The following is a 9,961-nucleotide window of genomic DNA, read 5'->3' as shown; positions in this document are numbered from 1 at the left end:
CGAAAAGATGAATTCACATTAGACAGAGGAGAACGTGTTTCGAGACAGAAAAAAAGAATTAGGGAAAAATCAGTAATTCAGCCTGTCAGCGTGCACCGGAGCGAGCTATTAGCAGGTGTATCAGACGTGTCTGATGAGCTTTGCACGTGAAAATTGCTATGGATGGAGGAAATTTCGGTCGCACAGATGTTTAAGTGCATTGTTTATAAAGAGTTTAGCTAGGCTCAACATTTAGCTTTAGCTTTAAGCCCAACGGTTGAATATTGAATGGGAGGGAAAAAAAAATCTTTCTGCAGTTTGTGTGGTTTTAAGTAATGGGCTTAAATGGGCAGCAACCTGCAAAGGGCACCGAACGGCGCTGGGGGTGCGGGTGCCGCTCTCTCCCAGGCACTGATTGCAGCTTGCTAATTAACCGCCTCTTCTTGTCAAACTGCAGGGAAGACAATGCCTCCCTTGTGCCCTGCAGGTTTGTTTTTCTGTGCAAGTTAAGGGAAAAAAAAAAAACAACTAAGTACTAGAGAGTAAAATTAAATCTACCATGAAAAGGCATCGCTCTCTAGCAAGCAGTAACTGCAATTACATCTGCAGTCTTGTCCTGCCCAAAGGACGACGCGGGCTGGATGCTGCTGGTCACGCTGGCCAGCGCGTGCGCTCGACGTGATTTCCATCTGATTTTGCTGTAAACGTCACGGCCGGCTGAAACGCCCCGGCGCTACGCCAAGCTGCTGAGCCAAAACACTGTTGTGTCTCTGGAGGAGGATGGCAGAGGACTGGGGGTGTGGAGAAGGTGGGCTTCCCAAAATTAGGCTGAAACCTCTCTGTTATACGTATCCGGGTGGCGTAATCCCGCCCTGCGCCAGGCTGTTGGCTTGGTGGATGGGGATGTGCACTCCTGGGACTGAGCTCAGGTACCCGTTGTCAGAGGCAGATTTCTAGCGAGCCATTGCGGCCCTGGTTTCCACATCTTACGAGATGCCGTTAAAATGATTGCAGTGGGTGTCAGGGGTCACTCCGCTTCGGGGGGTTTCCATCCCTCCACAGCGTAATGGGGAGGAGCGGGTCTGTGTCTCTGTGTTTGCACAGGAATGAGCTTGCAAAATACCCACTTATTTGAAAAAGAGGAGTCTTTGTCATCTCCCCCATGACATGGGGCTCTCCAGCACCCCAGTGACGTGTCTCTGTGCGATGGGTAAAGCAAACCCATGCAGTGAATCCTCACTACTCACTTGCGTAGCAGAGCCGGCGTGCACGCCTGCGTCAGCAGCATCCCTGCCCTGTTTTCCATCGCTGTGAACCCTTCCAGCCCTCCCGGAACCTCCTTGCAAACCACTCATGCCAAGGGCACTTCAGACCATCAGCAGGATGGATCTGGCGCTGAAATGGCTTTATTCCAGAAAGCAAGCCTGAGATCAAGTGGCTCCTGGCGGTCTCCCGCGGCCTCTGTTCCTATTTTCTGTCGGTCACGCAGCAGCGGGTTGAAAGGCAGCGGTTTATGTCCAGGTAATACAATCAGGAGAGCACCACTCAGCGATTCCCATTGCGTCTCACTGCCGAGCACAAAATGTCCTGAACCAGATGGAATTCTGACCTGAAGCGTTTGGAGCACGGCCGGAGGGCAGCAAGTCTGGCGGTGCTGCCCAGCTCCGACAGGGAGATCCGGGAGGAGCTGGCGAGTCTCTGCATCGTAGGCTGCCGTTCGATTCCTCGAGGACCAGAAGGCTCGAAGGGCCGCGGCTGCCCTGCTCCACCCTGAGCGCGTTGGGTGTACACCGCACCTTCCCCGCGCAAGGCCTCCCCAAATCTGAGGAGCTGTGGGGCAAGCGATGGGGAGCCCCTCGGTTTGGGATTGGTCTCGGCTTTCTAAGGACGGGGTTTATCCTATGGAGGGAGGAGACCCTCCAGGAGCTGGGATGGGTGGCGGTCCCCGCCCCGAGATGCGCTGAGGCTCCTGGGTGCCAGGCACAGGGTTCCCTGCTCTCTGCTGAGCTTTCTCGCTCTGAAAGCTTTAAATATACACAAACCCTGCATTTTCTGATTGCTCTTTCAGCGATGAGTAAGGGTAGGAATGGAAAGCAATCACACAGCCGCTTTCCCGGACGGAGGAAGCTGCCTTTTGACCTCACGTTGCATCTACAGCACAGGCTGGAAGGAGAGGCTGGAAAACAAATGACAGTAATCAGCACAAGACGCCATCAAAGAAACACTTTGCAGTAAAAAGCTTGGTGAAAAATCTCTTGAATCACAAACATGTGGGCGGCCGCTGAAGGGGGAAAATACGACAATTTTTTTTGGTTCTTTTTTTTTTTTTTCAAACAGAAGATAAACCAGAATCCAGCTGCATCCCCCTCTGCATTCACCGGTGGTTTAAAATCCACGGCACGCGGTGAGCTGAGCAGCGTGGAACCAACAATCGATAACTTCCTTTTTTTAAAGCCATTGTGAACCATCTTACGGGAGTGTATCCACTGCCGTGCCTCAATTAAATACCTCAAAGTGCAAGATAAGGAGGGGAAAAGGAAAGATTTTAAATTCTCATCAGCAAAGCGATTTACCCAGGGTTTGCTCCGTGACGGAGAAGACTCAAATCCTGGAGCGAGCGATGGATTGAGATGGCAAATCCCCTGGAAAGGAGCCGAGCGCCCGTGGTCCCAGCAGTGCCAGGAAGGAGCAGGATGCAGCACTGCAAAACCTGTGAGAGATTAAACTTGAACCCACGCACCGCAAAAGGACCTAATCCCAGATGCTGGCTGCGTTTTCAAGGTCATGACGTTCTGCTTCAGGGTGTAGGGAATAATATTTCCGAGCTTTTCCAAATTAAGGGATGTATCAGCAGCAGGAGTTGGCTTTTTGCTGCCTTTTGCCTGATCTTGGAATATGAGTTCAGAGGCTCACATCTTTCTTTAAGCTGGGAAACCTGAGAGACATACATAACCTCTGAGAGACACCCACCTTCTGGGACAGTAAATAAAAACTGGATGTTTGCTGAAAGGTGTTCCGTACGTAGTGAAAAGAGCTGTGTTGGAGGAAGATGTCTACCTTGTCCAGGTGGGGATGGATCCAGCACTGGACCACCAAGATCTCCGGAGATTCAGGTTTTACCTGGGCTGTTTGATGGGGAGTCCAGGTAGGGCAAAAAGGTCCACGACGTGAAAAATAGCTAACGCTCACCCAACCCTGGCAGTGAGACAAGGACAGGTTTTCAGGTGTCAAAGGTACTCTGAGGTGCATACACTCCATTGTGCTAAATACCAAGATTCTCACCCCAAAAATCTGTGATCTAACAAGTTCAAGAACTCTGCTGGCTCCTACGCGCGTACGTAGGGAGCAGAGCGCACAGCGCAGCCGTCAGAGGGTAAATCCAGTTCAAATACAGCAAAACATACAGTCCTTATGCTGAAGGCGTTAAATCTTTGGCTAAGGTAAAAAGGCAGAGTGAATAATGTTTTTAATATGCTCAGGAAATCCTCCACGTCGGCTGAGATCAGAAGAAGCCATTAGCGAGGATGGACAGGGATTCCTCTCCAAACAAAGGCCGATGCTGAGTAATTGCCATTCTATAAACAGAACATCACTTTAAAAGTTCAATAATTTACCCAGCATCTAGAGAAGCATCAAAACTTGGTGTTTAGTGTAAAGGCAGATGGATGGAAAATAATTAGGACCCTTGTAATTTGACAATTATTTTTCTAATCTACATTGTACACAAGCCATTACATATTTAATGGGTTTATTCTGCACTAATGGGAACGGTATTGCCAAATTCTGTTCACGTTCGGAGACCAGGCTTCACCAGCCTTGTTCAATTAAGGGACAGAGACAAGGCTTCTTCCGAATACACTCACTTTTTTTTTTCATAAAAGCCTAAAAAGCTGCTTGCTTTACAGATTAGATGATTTTTTACATCAAATTGCAGAAAAAAAAAAAAACCCAGTAAAATCACTGTAACAGTAAATGTCACTTAATAGAATACTTAACATACAGAGTCGGTGCAGGTTTTTATTCACTCCTAATGCTGGGGGAGCATTCGAGGGGCTCTCAAACATCAATCAACCCACAAAACACCACTGAAGTCCACGAGTGTTGCGATAACGGTTTTACGGGGAGCAAAGAGGCGGCTGAACTTCTTCACCAACCCATGAGTCTCTGTCTCCAAGCACCCCCCCAGATTAGCCGTTAGTCCACCAGCGATCTGCACCCTTCGTTTAACGCGGCGTTATAAATCCTAGCGTTCAACTCCAGAAGTGCGCCCGTGCTGGGCCAGACGTTGTCCTTCTAGTAATGGACTCAAGCTGCAAAACTCGGATTCAAAGCTCAGAGCTGTTTGGATTCAGGGTTTTAACTTGCCCGTTATAGAAATAAGAAACAGATGGGAGTTGCAGGCCTGGTTCGGACTCCACGCTTCTCGTAAGGGCAGCGTTGTTTAAGCTGAATCAGATTTTGAGTCAGATTCAGTTCTGCCTCCGCCTGCCTGTTGCACAGGTGGCACACGCCAGCACAAAGCATCCCCAGGGCCGGGGATCCTTAAAATACGAAGTATATTCTGTATAGCTCAGAAAAGAAATATTACTGCTGGTTCCGCAAGCGATGTGAAATTAGTGGCGGTTGGGAACGTTTGTAGTCAGAGCCAGAAAAGTCCTTAACGTGCATTTATACATCAAAGTTCCCGTATTTTTAGAACTTTATAGCTGAGGACTGTACAATATTCCTTTTTAATCTAATAAGGGTTCTGTGAGACACATGGAAGGGCAGGGCTTGATATATTATTACCAATTCACGCAAAAAGATCAACCTGCCTCAATTTATCGCAGCCTCCGCTCCTCGGGACAGCCCTGGCAGACCGATTTTGCGGAGACAGCTTGCCGAAGGAAGCGACGGCTTCGTCATCTTTTCAAATCGAGTCGAGGTGTCTTCCATTTGGCAGCATCACTTCAGCTGAACGAATTACTAAATTTAGGAGTGAAATAACAGGCTCGAATTGCGTTTTGCAGAAGATGAGATTAGAGCATCTAACGGCCCTGGCTTTCAAATCTAAATGCCATTTAAAATTGAGCATCTTATGGTCTACGGTGGTGCACAGCTGTCCGTGTTCCGCCCTTGTGTGTTGCTCACCAGTATCAACGCAGAAATGCTGCAATTCCTGGGAAAGGAGAATTTCCTGGAGGGTTCTCACTTGTTCCTGATGACCTGTGGAGATGGTTTTAGCCGGAAAAAGAGATTTACAGACGCGTAGTCTTAAAGATTCATAGACAGGTGCTGTCTCAGATGCTGTGCAACTAATATCCACACCAATAGATCAGCAAACGTTGGCAAAATAAATAAGCTGCTGTTTGCGGGGTGTCTGTTCAACAGGCCTGCTGCTTTTGCCACGGACGCACACAACTAGAGCACCTAGTAAGAAAGGACTTCAACGTCGGTGGAGCCTAGCTGTCGTCCCAGCTGAGACAAGGGCAGCGCCTGGGGACACCGCAGCCGCGGTGCTGCAGGGAATAAAGCGCTAAGGAGGGCAAATGTTCGGTCTATAAAGGCTTCCAGACTAATGTAGGATTAGTGGAAAGAAAATGGACTGCACATTAAAATTCATGAAGGAGTACAATTTAAGATCCATGAATAAAAGGGCCACAATTATGCATGACCAGGGATTTGGTTTTGTTTTTGTTTTTCCAGAGCTGGTGGAAGAAACGAAGTCATTACCAGGACATGCGTGGCTGCTGCATGCTCTGCCCTTGTCGCTGGATCCTGCAGACACCCACAGCTGAAGATACCGAAGGGTTAATCACCGGGACAAGAGGAAATTGTGAAACGTAACCTCTGGTCTGTAGATTCACGGGCAAAATACGTGAGTTGTTTTTTCATGGTCTGTTTGATAGGCCTGTCTCCTTGTGCCCGGGTCTCAAGGCTGAGTCTCTGGTAAGGAAGAGCTTCGGTGCTGGTTGGGTCTAGCCAGACCTCTTAACCCGGGGATGTGGCACTTGGGTGTCTCGGGCTTCGAACACCCTCTGCGACACATCTAACCCTGGCCAAGTCACTTAATCTCCTGCTCCCCACACAACCCGAGCTGACCCCAGAGCAGGGCGAGGGATGAGGTTATTACCGACTTGGGAGGGGTGACAGCACCAGTGGTAAGGGGTGGGAGGGTTTCATACCTGCTTTTTTCTTCTTAATTAAGCTACATGAATCCCAGGTCCTTCAAAACAAGGCTGTGGAAGGAAATCACCCTGTAATCACGGCTGAGCCTTTAACTGCAGTGGTGAGGGCTGCGGGAAGGGGAGGAAGGCAATGGGTGTCTCCAGTTCATCGCCAACTAATTCTGGGAGAGCGTCGAGGAGATCTGGCTTTTCCTAATGATTTATCGTGAGAAAAGCTCACACCAGGGGTTAATTCTTCACCCCGAGTTCCCCTCCGGGAGAAGAGAGGCTGGGAAAGCAGTCATCTGCTTTTATTCTATGGTCTTAATATAGAACAAAAGTGCAGTATTTTGACCCAGATTTAACAGCCGGGGAAACAAAACTACTGTGGGCGGCAGGAGGTGCTGTCACATCCAAGAGGTCAATTCCAGGAGAGCCTAGGGTATCTGCTTATTTTAGTCACAGGAACATATTTAAACCACAGCCATGGTCCACTCTAATGGGAATGTAGAGCCTCAGTGAATTATTGATTATTTTGCACATTTGATAAGGAAGTCAAAGGAGAAATTATATCCAACATACAGAAATAGATTAGAAGCCTCCCATGGGTTGTAACAGAAGTGCAAGCCTGAGAAGTTCTTAAAATAGCCATCAGCTTTCATTACTGTAGGTACAAAAAGTCTTGGATTAGCGAAACACTTCAGGTGGGGACTCAGGGAGATGGGTCAGGTCCATGCCTGGTGGATTTTTTCCCCCTGATTGCTCTCAGCAGTCAGTGTACATGCTAACTGCCCGTAAGTAGCTGCCTGCCTTCATCTTCTTAGGTGAGCGTGGGAAGAAAATGTTCCAATTTAACACGAAAATCTCAGGCACCATTTAAAGATTAGATGTTCTCCAATCTACCCTACCCTAGTCTCCGGGGAGACTGTTCCCATGCCATCCTGCATTTATATTTCTGTACAGATAATTTCACTGATCCAAGGGCTGCTCCGAGGATTGCTGTAAAAGCTTTTTCTAAACCACAGAGAGTGCACATCTTCAGCAGCGGCTTTGTACGAGCATCACCAAATTGTTTCCAATATTCGGCTCCTCACCGGTCCGGTCGGTGCGTGCGGGCTGATGGACGGAGGGACCGTGCTCTGTGTGAGAATGCAAACAGCTGAGCAAAGCCCAATCCTCTCCCCGGCCTGCAAGCTTTTTATTCACGCTTGCACCTGGCAGGAGCAGCAATCATTCACGTACGTGCCCTCGGAAACAGCTGCAGATCTGACACTGGAGTTAAATTTAAAAAGGGTGACGCAGGCGTACGTGTCAGGGTGGTGAATTAACAAAACCAGTTGCTGGCCTGTCGTAGACCAACTTTAAAGACAAAAGAAAGCAGACTTTTAAGAGTAACGGTTGAGGCTAGCAGGGGGTGAGCCAGGTCTGTTCTGCTGCATACAATAAGCTTCGTGCAGAAACGTTTGCAGAACTGGGGCTCTGAGACCCGAGCCGGTAACCGGTTCACCGCAGGTCAGGTCTGCGGCGGCGGCCATGTGCCGAGAAAGCCCCGGCACCCTCGGACCGGCTGGCTCGGGAAGGGGTGAGGGTACAGGCTTCGGCGCAAGCTGTGCAGGGTTGTCTGGCCAGCAGCAAGCGGACGAGGAATTGCTGTAGCGGTTACCTCATCCTTCGTGCCAAGCTAAGCGAGATCTGGCTGAGGAGCTTCCACAGGGGCTCAACCATGCTGATGATTGCAGCTGAGATGTGCTCTCAGGCTAGATTGACACTGCAAATCCTTTCCCGGCACAGAAATACCTGTATTTTATTCTGCTAGAGCAATTCCTGGCCTGGATCCGGCCATACGCTGTCCCTTGCCACCTGCTGAACAAAACAAGCTGAGCCGGTAGAAGTGCAGATTGCTGCCAGCGCTGTATTTCCTGCAGCCTTTTTTAGCAGAAACCTGTGACCGCAGTTAGGAGCAACCTGGCTATCCTGGCAGAAGGCTGCACTGTAGAAATTGTTGTTTTCCATGGAGCTAAACACAAGGAAAATCTATCCATTGTGCAGAAAGGCTAAGGCATCTGATTCTGTCTTCAAAAAGAAGCAATTCTTAAGAAGCGGAGCAAAATTTGAAATGAAACTTGTCAATTTGTAAATGTTTTGTAGCAAGGCACTGTTAGCAGATGGAGGTGTAAAAGGGGGTTTGGTTTTTTTCTGTGTCTGGCACCTTCTTTCTACAGTGCTCATCCTGTGTTTTAAGAATAACGCTTTTTCAATGATGACTCACAGCCAGCACCACCAAAATCCCGGCTGACAGAAAAACTGCTGGTTGGCTGACAGGGAGCGCAGCTCACAGGGAACATCGGTTTATTCTGTTCGTCTGCAGTGACGAGACAGCTTGGGGCTCTTCCTTCTAGAAAGCGGCCCTCCTTAGAGATTCCAGGCACAAGGCAATTCTCCGTCTTCACTTGCTCAATGTAATTAACAGCTGCGGTTTTCTTCACAAGCACCAAGGTATGCCATGTTCATCATGGGATGGACCGCTTTGTCCGGGGCAAGGACAAGAAAATTCCCCAGGAAGTCAGGCCTCTTCTCTGGGAAGACCAGTAAAGCTGTGGTATACAAGCAGGGACTGGAATATTCCCCATATCCTGCTATCTCGCTGCTCATCAGAAGAGAAAAGATATCCTCTGCTCAGAAGGGAAAATAAGACATCCTCAGGAATAATTCAGTAGAGGGAGATGGCAGAGCTACGGCTCTCTTTTTCCCTCCCAGAATTTGCAGTCATGTGTAAAGCCAAACCTTAGGAACGGAGCAATTTCATCCTTCCTGGCTAACCTGAAAGTAACCGCGCTGCCCCGTGCAACGCGGTTACTGACAGCGCAGCTGCGTGGGTATAAACGCGTTTTTACAGTCACTGGAGCAGGGGATTGTGCTAGGATTACTGGGTTCTTTCCCCAGCTCCGCCTTTGATCCGCGGTGTGTGCAGACCCCTTAATTTGTTTCTGGTTTCCCCATCTGTGAAACTGAGATAAGATCACAAGGGAATTGTAGAGTGCGATTCATTAATGTTTATTAGACAGAGGGAAATCCTCAAATGAATGGCACTGTATTCCAGGAGGACAAAAGTTCAAGACTGCAAAGAGGCTGATTAAAACCAAATCTGCTATTCCCAGGCTAGGAGGACAAAAAAAAAAAAAGCAAAACTGAAAAACCTTACCTACCCCTCTGTCTGCCAAAAGCAGTATGTGACTTAAATAAAATCAAGCAGAATGTGCAAGTGTGCATGCAAACATACATCTCCATGAAAACCATTAAGTGATTATTAGTAAATGTATACAAAAAGTGTCATAGGGAAGTGTTTAAGTTACAGGACAGCCTCAGACAGAACTGGAAGATTTAGTGTATATTACATAGAGAGATTTATACACATCTTCGTGTTATTCAAAGTAGGAATCTCTGTTGCAAAAAAGACCAACATGCAAATAATTTGTCAGTAGCTGATGGGCAGTTTATGTACCTTTGGAGAAGGGATTTGTCTTTTTTTTTTTTTTTTTGTCAGGTTGTTGCAAATATCTCAAAGATCCAGAGACATAACAGCAGGTATCTTTGCAGTTGTGGTACTGTAAGTTACTGCAATGTTCTCTTCTCTCTGGCTGCATTAGTACAGAAGGGCAGAAAAACAGCTTATCTGCTGTGATTTTACAAAGCCCGTTTGTAGACAGGCTAAACAAATATTTACAGGTTTGACATATTTGAAATTGGCGACACTGGGGCCTCCTGTAACATTTCCCAAGCTTCAGAGTGCATTGCAAGCATCTCACGGTGATGCCTGAGCCAGCGGGTGAATATTC

This window comes from Chlamydotis macqueenii, chromosome 19, assembly GCF_036417535.1.
Source record: "Chlamydotis macqueenii isolate bChlMac1 chromosome 19, bChlMac1.mat, whole genome shotgun sequence".
Lineage (NCBI taxonomy): Eukaryota > Metazoa > Chordata > Aves > Otidiformes > Otididae > Chlamydotis > Chlamydotis macqueenii.
The sequence above is the reverse complement of the archived record's forward strand: the minus strand, read 5'-3'. Positions refer to the sequence as shown.